General features: G+C 43.3%; 1 protein-coding gene across 2 annotated transcripts in view; it reads right to left on the bottom strand.

The window, feature by feature from the left end:
• Positions 1-12,046, bottom strand: part of pde4d (phosphodiesterase 4D, cAMP-specific) — a 151,203-nt gene extending 139,157 nt beyond the window's left edge. The window contains exons 1-2 of one of the 2 annotated variants that reach the window (XM_068566787.1): positions 12,029-12,046; positions 5,121-5,215 (exon numbers count right to left, since the gene is read on the bottom strand). The gene's annotated coding sequence lies outside the window, so the exon portion shown is untranslated. Of the gene's footprint in view, positions 1-5,120; positions 5,216-5,303; positions 5,333-12,028 lie in introns of those variants that run through there. The other variant, XM_068566786.1, reaches the window with a different exon arrangement.
• Between the last annotated feature and the right edge of the window lie 217 nt (positions 12,047-12,263).

Here is a 12,263-nt window from a genome sequence, read left to right on the forward strand (position 1 = left end):
GGGCTTGGTTATGTGAGGTGCGATTAGACCTACAGATCCACCCCCCACCTGCGCGATACGTGAAACTGCCGTCTGCAGGTGCCATGTCTTTCCTCTGTCCTCTTGATACATTCTCTGTTGGCTTTTTCAATTAACTTCCTGCCATCTTTAGGAGAGCGATGGGAGTTTATTCTGTGTGATTACATTAGGCGAGTGAGCAAAAATTGAGCTAAGCTATGGTTTCTTCTCACCCGGCAGTGGAAGGTCACGGCTATCCAACGTGCTCTAAATTTCAGCCACTGTGTTGAGCTCCCACAGCTGCTTATTGAATAATCGCTCAAAAGTATCTCAGCCTTTTATTGTAGCCATTCAATCAGCTGGGGTTGTGCAGGCGCTGTGGCTTTGTTGAAATGGCCAGTCACTTTTATTCTCTTTGTGGGCGGATCTGCATAGACCATATTAATCAAGAGCGCTTTTTTCCTAAATTTGTTATGCTAATATCGTGGAGGAAAGCCACTGGAAGATTATACATTAACAGTACATTTTAGATGGCAAATACTAAAATGAAGCAATCATTAAACAAATCAGGCAAAGCTCCATCTTAGCTTCTCGAAATTAAAATAATTTACAATCCATTATACGACACATCACGGTGTTTTCAGAGTAAATATGCAGTGACACTTGTTTGATGCTCACTAAAAGCATCCTTCTCCCTCCATCCAATCAATTTAATTTCACAGCCATCGACTGAAGTGGATTTTTCCACCACGCAGAGTTTCTTCACTTATCTAAAGATGGCAACTCAAATTATTATCCTATTGATTTGGTAATTGTATCTTGGTCACTGATTGCAGCTTTAAGATCACTGCTGAACCACTTTTGAAGTATTGCCTCTCGTAAGGGGGGGAAATAAATGAATAGAAAATAAGCCTCGGTCCTCAGTGTGGAGCGGCAGTCGGCTTTCAGCCCACACTGGCTGAGCAGTGGCTCCTCCAAGTGGTGCTGCACTCGCAAGGCACAATAGTACAAATGATTAAGGCGAGCCTCAGCCTTCAATAAAATTGTCTTCTATGTGGAGACTGTGTGGAGTGCCGTCAATAACAGTCTCTGTCTTTCTTTGGCTGACCTTGTCCTGTCATTTTCCACAGAGGACTACTGATAACTGCCACTTCAATCCATCAATCCATACATCACATAAATCAGCTACAATCAAACCGCCGGAAGGCTGTCCTCTCCTGTCAACACAATCGCACACTCTGGCACTGAAACTCAAAAGGCATGCAACATACGTGCGCATGCACACAAACCACCTGAAACACAACCTGCGGACGATAGATGTGTCACTTGATACAGGCTTTCTATTGAAGGAGGGATTACGTCCTTATTCTACACTTCAAAACCATATACATTTGATCATATGCGGTGCATGTCGGGAGCTCCAATTCACTCTCAAGTGTGGATAAATCAAACAAAACGGTTGCGAAGCCACATCTGGCAAAACTGTTCAATTTCCTTTCCATTCCCTCCCCATTCACCACTCTCTGTTGACAATGACGAGCCATTTCACAGCAAGTGGACCGGGGCTAAAAAACATTAACTTGAAATGGAAATTAGCTCTCACATCTCTGGCTCCTTAAATAAATGTCTTATATTCCACCAACTGTCTGGCAGAGTCATATATATTATTGCTGGCTTTTTGTGCTGTGAAATTGTGTTCATCAGTTGTGGGATGCAGTTTGATATTCAACTGTGCAGCGGTAATGGAATTCTATTAGATTGAAATCATTTCGATTCCCAGGTCTTTCAGACAATTCATTCGCTCAGTCACTGCTTAAGAAGCTGGCTACCTTTCTATCACTTTCACTAAAAGATGGATGACCTGTTACAAATATACTTTTGTAGTTCTTGGGGCTTTTGAGCCTCAGTTTTAGAAACAACTTACGTCTAAAATGCAAAACCAATTATTAGAGGAAGACTTTGCACCAAAAAGCAAAAATGATTGTTTTGATAAGGGAAGTTTGACTGCATGTTGGTTTATAGCACATTCGGTTTGGATCAAAGCCCCTGCTGAGCACTGCAGGAGATGTTGTAGAGCTGCACCTGGCAGGGTTTTATATAGAAACCTGTCTGGATCATCAGCTTGATGGCAGCTGCAACAGAGAAAAGCTTTTTATCTCCACTAACTGAAATGCCATTTTCACAGGTTAACATCTTTTTCTTCACTGCCATATTTATTATAGTATGAATAAATTCAGTTAAAAAAAAATCATCTGATTTTTCATGTTCAAAACGTGATAAGTTACACGTTGCATGCATGTCCAAAAAGTAGCTTTCTGGCTCTTTCTGGAGCTCAGGATAGGGTCATTTGTGACATCATGATTTTGTCATATTTAAGATTTGATCTTGTGTTGAAGAGTCAATTAATCACAGTTAATGAAGCACTAAGCCTTCTTATTAAAAATGCTCCGATCACTGTTAGTGCACCTGCAATGTGATACAAATTAAGTCTGTTAACTCGTCTGTTAAATCTCAGCCTCTGCTGCCCTGATTTTAACTGATGTTTTTAAACCCTCTTCTGGAAAGTCCCTCAACTTAATAGCTGTACAATACTAAATTACTGGAGTATCCCTTTAAAGTATAATTAACATGACTTCATATATATTTAAAGGTCTTGCCACATTTACTTGACTAAGAGTTATTAGAGTTGTTGCTGATTTTATGTTAAAAAAACATCTGAGACTTTCATTTTACAAACTGTCACATATCTTTAACGTCAATGAATGCCACTATAAACGGCGCTGGTCTTTCAGCCCGTTGTTTTACAGTCTGGAGCTTTACAGTTTGGTTAACTTTCATGACGCTCATTAACCATGCTTCCAGCCGCAAAAAGAAGTCTATAATAAAACGACCCTACTCCTCTCTTAATTCATTACCTAAATAAACATTGTAAACATAAGTTCAGGGTCTCAAATGTTAGTTTCACGTGTTCAATTAAGAAATTATGGGTCCCGTTTAGAGTAAATTAGACGGAAAAGCAGGGGATGTTTAAGACCATGGCTAACTTGCGACTGAGAGGTCACAGCCACGGCGTTGTCCAATTTGGGAGTCATCCGTGTTTTTGTCTTGCAACTTTAACCCTTTCACTGTGTGTACTCAGTTCATGAAAGTAAATTGTAACCATTTTGGTTGCGTAAAAATGTCTTATCCATTGTTCGTACATCGGTTATTGGTCATACTTAGCTCCACCCTCTTGTATCACTTCTGGTGACTACGTCCAATTATTATATACAGTCAATGTTCCAGCCGAAGCAGGTTGCTGTTTTTCTTTTTAATAAGTCTTGGCCATACACTGCGGTCTATAAAGAAAGAATAAATATCGTATTTTACTGTGACGTGTTTTAAGAGCCAATTTAGTGCCTATAACCAGAGGAAGGAGACTGTTGTCTGTGGCCTTTAAACTGTATTACTTCTTTCCTCTTACTACTGGCTCATAATTAGGGAAGCCTTTGTGTCAGCACCCGTTTATAGCTCACTGTGGACCAGTTAAACAAAGAAAGAGCTGTGTAAAGCCTCCGGTGAATTACTACACAGTGTTACAGTCAACAGCAGCAGCTACAATCCACATTGGTGTATTATTAACAGCAGAATGACAAATTTATAAATTAAAAAAAAACACATTAGAAAAACGGAATTCGTACAATATTTCAAAGGAGTAGTTCTTTATGAAAACAGTGTGCTGCTCTGCTCTCACGTGCCAGCAGAGGTCTCCAGAGAGCTACAGTGGCCAGTCCTCTCACACCAAGTTGTCACTCCTGATACATATTCTGTCCTCTAATATGTGTAATAAAAACATGCAACACATTATACATGTTGTCGTTTTTGTTTTTTAATTATCCACAATACCTATCTTAATTTATATTACACATTGTGCTCATAGCAGCTGCCACTATCCTGTACGCCCATTAGTTATAGTTCTGCTGATGTAAAAAAAATTGCACATTTGTAAGCATTTCAGACGTGTTTTTTGTCTATTTTTTCTCAACCAGAAGCCTCCTTTTCTATCCCTCTTAAACACATACGGTATTGTCTACGATCCCGTTTCTCTCATGCACATGGCCCACTACAGCCAAATGACATCACTGACCGAAGGCAGGAGTAGGCCCTGCAGACCTGGGGATGACTGTACAGGCCAGAAGAAAATAGCAAGCACACGAGTGGCGAGGCCAATCTCAGCCTATAACTCCCTCATCAGATGCGATTCAATAGGGGGGCACTGATGACTGACTGAGCACAGCCATGGCGCTTCATGCCAAGGTCGACAACCCAGTCGTAGTGGGTTTCTGCCCCTCTAATGACCATAGCTACTTAGAGAATGACTGGCAGGGTAACTAATACTGGGTATTTCGCCAGTTATGGTCCATATGTTAACATAGCCTAGGGAAAATGTATCAAACTAAACACAGATGCAAAGACATATGCATTTATGTTGGGGGCTGGCATCATGTGAGCCTTTCATATTTCCTATGCTGTGGGTCAACTTGGAAATTGTAATGACTGTTATATAATGACAACAATCCAGACCAACAGTCTGATACTTTACCATGTAGTGTTGCTCATTGAGAGGCTCACAGCATGCAGTACTACTGTCAGAAGTTTGCCCCAAAACACACACACACACACACACACACACACACACACACACACACACACACACACACACACACACACAAAGAGAGAGAGAGAGAGAGAGAGAGAGAGAGAGAGAGAGAGAGAGAGAGAGAGAGAGAGAGAGAGAGCTGACGGTGCGTTGAAAGACAAATTTCACCCAAGGACGGGACACGATTTTCAGTATCACAGAGAGCACCTAAGCTAGCTCTGACCGTTAGAGCCGTTAGTCTGACCATTAACTATTTAGCTCTAAACTAGCTAGCCGCCACGCTACGCTAGCAACAGTCTAAACGTGTAACTAAGCATGCACGTTTACTGTTGTGTATTTTAGCCTCCTACTTTTAGTCGTGTCATGTGCAGTGTTTAACGTTAGTCATGCGACCATTTTCATAACAATTAACAGTTAGTATAAACACACTTTCATATTCAGTGACGTTAAATACGCAACGTTGAACGTTAATTTAGCGACTAACCGGGTAACTCCGTTTGTTGGACTTGCTCGCCGGATTCATGTAAATTTCCGCATCTGAAGGGACCGGTTGGGTAGCTCGTCGTCGTGCACTGACACCTGTAGTGAGGGAAGAGGAGTATCTTACAGTATTGTAGGTGTGTGCGTGTTGTTTTATTCTCTTCTCTCCGTTCTAAGAGACACTCACGTGGTAACGTTTTAAGTTTGAGCTCGTGCAAAACTTCACTCCATAGACCTGTATTCTAGCACATATGCACATGTGGCCGTGAAACACGTGAGGCACCACGATGATGGTGAATGTTTTTGCCATTTGAGGAGCCCCCCCTCCACCCGCAGGTTGTGTGACTGCGAAAACTGGATTCATGTAAGCAAAGCAGACAAACCAATGAGCTATGGAAAGGATGGCCTAACACCTCAGCTGCTCAGAGGTGAAATGTTGTTCCTGATTTCCCATCATGTTATGTAAAAAAAGACCCAACCTCTGAAGCTTAGTTTGGCCTCGGATTAAACAGGCAGAGCCAGAAAGCTGATTACATATCCGTAATCTTGTTTTTATAAAACATTTCCAGTGGCAGAAACACAGGGAGGGCAAGGCGGATTTCTCCAGCAAACCCCTGCGATGATCAGATGTGCCAGCTGGAAGCGGCATCAAAAACACAGAAATGCTGGCATTTCATAAAACAAAACATTTCCTAGCAGACACGCTCGCCAAACTCGTTTGTCCAGCTAAAAGCGCTTCTCGTTTATTAGGGTTAGATAGTCAGCGACCTCTAGCAGATTCAGATGCCAAGGAAAATGACAACAGATTTATCACAAACTGTTGATTCCCCTCTATAAACTATAGAATGTGTGCATGTAATGTAAAGACGACCTTCACGTCGACCCTAACAAGCAAATAGTGCCAGTGCATGAAACTTCATTTCAGTAGAAACTTCACTCACCACATGACGGATGACCTTAGTATGCAGTAAAGCATGCAGTTCATACTCTAGGCTTTCAGTAAAAAATACTTCTACTGTATGCATTAAATTATATCCGGTACATTGTCTAAAGCCCTGCTTCTGTATAACTTGATCATCTGTTGGACTGATTTATTAGACAGAGCCAAGCGCGAACACGTCTCCATGCTACAGATCCATGTTATGAGATTGGCGATGAGATTAACATAGGTCTGGCCAAGGCTTGTGAAATAACATCCTTAGATGGTCACATTAAATTAGACCCTGAGACCGAATACTCTTCCACCCACTGTTGTGAGACAAACAGTGAATAGGAGTGAGAAAGTAAAATAGAGAGTGACGTTTTACAACAGAATTCATTTATCTCGTGTAACCAGGATGAGGACAAACTCATTTCGAGAGACCATTTCATGGACCTGGGTGCAGCGGAGACCCATCTCACATCCGTTTACAGATAAACAACAGATTGATGGGATTATCGGGAGGATAAGAAAATGATGGGACATTCAGATATCTGTATGTGATGGTGAGCTATTATTGGGACTGTATGTAACAACTAGATTATGTGCTTTCCAGTGTATATTCAAACCTTTTGATGGCGAGTGAAATAAGCCTAATTTACACATTTCACACACACACACACACACAAAGCACACGCTGCGACAAATGTGAAAAACAAATTAGATACAGAACCACATACGTGTGGAGTTGGGCATCATTCCCCAGTAAAGAACCTCCAAACATTGCAACTGATATATTATCAGAAGGAAAAATCCAACCTCTCATGAAATATTATAGGATAAGATGACTATTAGTAATGACTATAAGTGTAATATAAGCTTACATTTTGGCAATAGAGTGCAGTGGCAGCAGCACAAACCAAAAAGCTGGGCCAGTTGGCTGTTATGCTGCTGGATAAAGCAAGCTGTGACACTACCTATCTTAGGGGACAACATTGGTCCGATGATTAGAGGAATATGAGGCGTGTGAGGACATTGTGTGAAACAGCCATGTTTCCCCATGACACCAATATCATGGGAAATTGAGGTCTGGAGCCAATTGACAATATTAGCTTGATTGCCGACACCAGTTGAAATGAGTAAACAGGAAACAAGACAACAGCTTTAGGGGAAATATGCTCCAGAACCCAAATGAATAATTCTACCATGTCTGTTTTTATTTTATATTTTGAACGTTTTTGTTCTCTCTCACAAGTCACGTCAAAGACGAAGGTCTATTTTTCAACAAGGTACGTGGAAACATGAGGTTGATGCCAATTTAAAAAGGCACACAATAACCTTTTGCCACAGAGAGCCTCTTGGTGATGCGGTCAGCTGTGTGTGTAGCTCTGTAAATTGTTAGCTGCTAGCCGAACACACCGCCTCAAAACAATAGAAGTGTGCGACAAGGGAACGAGGAGTCAGCGGGCAGTCAATGGTAGTATGAAACGGGCAATAAAAGATGCGAGAGGTCGAGAGGTCACGCAGCCATAACGTGACGATCAACATATTATGCAGTTTGCTGCAGCAGAAATGCGAGATTAGCCTCAGACAGACACAGACGGGCACGCTCGCTCACGGATCCACGCACACACACACAAGCATGATTCTCCTCGGCGGAGGAGATATTCATGACATGCCATAAGTCAAGACACAGTGTTAACATGCTGTGCACCCGCTGTTAAACAAACTTGTCTCATTCGACTGTTGTACATGTTGTACGAGCCAGTTCTTTTGGAGCGTACCCAACCCAAAGTCAGGAGAACCATAATTGAATACAGAAACAGCGGCAAGCAAGCCCAGTGAAAAAAGCACAATTCTTCTTCTCAGAACTGAGATTACCGGTTGGTCGTGTAAATGACCACCGTATTGGGAAAGTTTCACTGGATGTGGGTTTCAGAAAAGGGTTTTACGTGTGACTGTAGTGTAGGCGAAGGCTGCCTGATCTAATGTTAGCGAGCTGGCTTCCCTCCATCGGTGTCCTACACAAGGCGGGGGCTCTTATCAGGACTGTGACCTGATAAGTAGTATAGGACACCTGACCAAATGCCTTTGTTTTAATATAACTCCTGCCAACTGGCAAGCCGGCTCTCTGCTGGCAGAAAAAGCATGCACCTATGTTGGATATCATTCAGAGGAAGCTGGGGGCTCAATGCAAAAAGCAGGAGTAAGCTCAATTGAGTCCTTTTGTGGCCCTGTTGCAGTGGGGGGAAAACATCAAATAATCCATGTGCCACCCCTTATGTTTATTCTCCACTTCCTTGCACAAACACTAGCTGTCAAAGGCACTTAACTCTGATTACTCTGCAGTATGTGCTTACTACATGGCACTGCAATCTACTTCTCAGTGAGAGACAAGTTGATACGTTACAATGCAACACTATCCAGTTGCTTCACTCTATCGGAGACGCTGTGGTTGGACACGGACAGTCGTCGAGTGCCAAATGTGTTGGTTTCTCGGCGCTGCTCAACTTTCAAGCCTAGAAAGAGGTGCTTGTTGTTGTTTTTTTTGTCCTCCCCGTGTCAGTGTGATGGGTCTCAGGGTCCCTCCCTCCTCCCCATTCAGCCAGGGCACAAAGAATTTCTGCTCGTCTCTCTGCGTCTTGTGTTTTTAGGAGCAACATTGCCGTGACCCGTTCCAAACATAGAAAATGTCAACAGTTGTTTACGGAAACTTTTACTGCAGCCCAGGAAAACAAAGCATCCTGTGTTCGGTAAACAAAACACGAGGATGTGCCGTGTGAGAGATGACCAGAAGATGACCACCCCTCTCTCATTATCAAGCCCCTCCCCCACCCCACCTATCCTCTCCACAAGATCCCAGATCATTGCTACTATACGTCTGTTAAAGTACTGTTGCTCTTTCACAGACACAATGACAGGACTTCCAGTATTACAACGGGAACGAGAAGTACAAGGCCACAGCTGTTTCTCTCTTCTTCTTCTCCTCCTTCTCCTCCTCTTCTTCTTCTTCTCCTCCTCCTTCTTCTTCTTCTTCTCCTCCTCCTCGCTCATGTCCATTGAAGGCCATTCTTTCCAGCCTATTGTAACAAAGTCATCACACACAGACACTGCTGCAGAGGAAGATACCCCTGACATCTGCTTTATCAGTCCCTACTTATGTCAATGTACATGACATCAATTAAAGGCTATCTACCCGACCGCTGACCATGACACTGTGACTTCATGGTAAGACATTGTGTTGTGGTTCCCCTGATACCATCCAGCTGTGCTGAAGGTCATTGTTTACTGGGCCCTACTATATATAGGGAGAGGAATACAGAAAGTAGGGAGGGTAGATATTTTCCTCTCTGCATGTTTTGGACATGTGTCGTGAGTTGCTAAGTGTCATGGGACGGTCTGTGATGCTACCTTTTAAGGGCGCGCAGTTGGAACGGACTCCATTAAAGGTTCAAAGGTCAAACACCTTGGATTTAATATCAAACAGCACGTTGGTCACGACATTCATGACAGTATTGGCCAAACATCTGGAGGCTTGGAAGATCCCCTACCTGAGCAACAACCCATTCTTGATTCCAGACACCTGTTTCCTGCCACAAGTTAAAAGCAGATGTGAATGTAATTAATGAAAATAACTTTCAAGCATCTCCTTAAAAAGATTTAGACTTTTACAATCACTCAACTTGCCCAGTTACTGAAGCTCGGTAGACCAGTGAAGTCCCAGAATGGCCTCTAAAAGCCCAAAGTACACAGAGACTTTCGTGTTCATTGTTATGGGAATGGAGTTTCCAGTAAAAAAAAAAAAAGATGCTTAAACGTTTTTGGCACTGCTCACTCATATGGGTTTGTGTGTGTATGTCTGTGTGTATACATGCATAATGCAGTGCCTTTGCACAGCAGCGTTAGAGGACTTTTGCATACTATCCCTTGCCAGAAAAGCAGAGGAAAACAAACACTGACTTTATTACAGTAATGAATATGCTTTGGGACGCAAGTGGTATAATTTTCCATTAACTTCTACTGATAAAATGCCAAGAATGGCTAAGGGAAACGTGTGACATTTGACTTTGTTGGCGGCAAACACTGCGTTCCTCCACTACTGCGTGACCCCTCACCTCTGGAAACTCATTTTTAAAAAAACTACGGCGCTCACTGTATCACTCAAAGCTGCAGAGCTCCTCTTTCAGAGGACTGATACTGAGACATCGGTAGCAGTGCAGGTGCTTTCTGTCCAGTCAGGCTCATCATCACTCTGAGTTCCCATTCACTCCCACCGGCGAGCAGCAAACCTCATTCAGAAAAGAGACCTGGGGCAACATAACAACGTGGATACAAACACAGGTTTGAAGGAATACAAATATAATTTGTGCCCCATCATCATTTTTCTCCGACGCTGTGCGACTTTTAAAGTAATTTCCGAGTCAATGCAGCCATCCATTATTCCGCCTCATCGGACTTGCACATAACGGGACGAGAGGTTGAGGAGGAGAGTGCTGTCGCACAGCAGAGTCTCAGCGTGTGTGTGTGTGTGTGTGCGTGTGTGTGACGCCAGTGTCTATCTCAGGTGATGCACAGGTGAAACAATGGATTTAGTGTTGCGCTCTCATCTCGCAGGCTCCTCTGCGCAGAGGTGGAGGCCAGCGCTGGCTGGCAGTCTGGCAGTATATATTTGCATAGCAGAGGTTAGGGAGAACACAAGGCTCCCTGTGTTCTACACCGCAATAAAGGAGTGTGGAGAAAGGCAGGCTGACAGACAGGTAGTTATTAGAAACAGCAGGCCGAATCGCCTGCTTTGAAGCAACAAAGGGCAGTCGACAGTGGCTTGTCTTTTCAGTTTTCTATGCAAAACCTATTCTGTCTTCAAAGTCAAGCAAAAGGAAAGAGTGAATCAAAGATATCTCATGGCAAGCTGCTTTTGCTTATTTTGCTTTCTTTTTTTTTTTGTCCGAAACAAACTTCAGAATGTAATTTCCGCTCCCCACTTAGGGATATAAAACGTAAACAGGTCCTTATGTCGGTCAGCTGGTTCTACATTAAACCCTCCTGGGTCTGATTTATGTGCTAGTCTGTTTAATGATGCTGTATGATACAACTTCTTAACCCCTCCTCCCCCCGACGCCTTGTTCAGCGGGGGTACCCATCCTAACAAGACAAAGCTCTGCTCCTTGTATGGTCCGCAACATTCACAATGTCGTCCGCCTCCTATATAGCGAGCCACTTGGATTAGTGATTGATAAGCGTAGCTATTCAAAAATTCAAGGGAGTTGTTCTTTGGCTAAGCAGCAGAGGTGATAACCTCCTTTAAGGGAACTACGGGGAGTTGCTGAGTATTGCTCTGACATGTGGCAGTTTAACAAAGAAAACTCTGACACATGCCAACACTTATGACCCAAACACACACACACACACACACACACACAGACTGATGCTATCATCATCTGTCTCCTTCTCCTGTCCGTCTGTGTTAAATCTCGTTTGCCTTTCTCTCACTCTCTTAGGTTTTACTTTTACGTTCTCGAGAGGATCAAAGTGGTGTCGACTCGAACGAAACAATGACAGTGTCATTTCCTTTTCCCTCAGAATTTATTTGTGACTGCAGCACAATTTGGAGCAGGCCTATTTATAGCCGACTACCGCCACCGCCACCGTGCAGCCTGAAAGTCACACCGGGAGATTTCGGGAGAGGAGTCCTTGAGCTCCTCTGTCAACGTGAAGCATTGCGGGGGCAAGTTTGCAGATGAGGCTGAACACTGTGAAGCCGCTGTGCGCCGTCCTCTGCTCTAAAGCACGACGCTACATCCCTCAGAGACCTAGAATGCAAGTGTACACACTCTCAGTAATCCAATGCATGTACGCATCTATGTGCATGCATGTCATGTTTTGTTATATGTGATCTGTCAAGTTTCCTCAAACAGTAATGCAGTAGCAAGAAGAGCTTTTGGCGTACTATTGAGGAGTGACAGGGAGGAAAATAAGGGAACATAATAACTTACTTTCTATCCTTTTTTGAGAAAGTTCCAGAGAGAGGTTATTTACACACTCCTGGCTGTCGTGCGGTGTCTTCCGTCTGCTCTCCGAGGGTCCCGATCAGAGAAAGCAAAACAAACAAAAGTATCCGGCGTGCATCTCCAACACAGCAAGTCCCACTCTGCTGCTCACTGATGCTCTCTGGAATAAGGAGGGAACTCTGTGCACTGCTCCCAGGCTCACAGCCAATCATGGCAGAGT

This window comes from Clinocottus analis, unplaced genomic scaffold, assembly GCF_023055335.1.
Source record: "Clinocottus analis isolate CAN_PGR_092001 unplaced genomic scaffold, fCliAna1.0.p SCAF_7, whole genome shotgun sequence".
NCBI lineage: Eukaryota > Metazoa > Chordata > Actinopteri > Perciformes > Cottidae > Clinocottus > Clinocottus analis.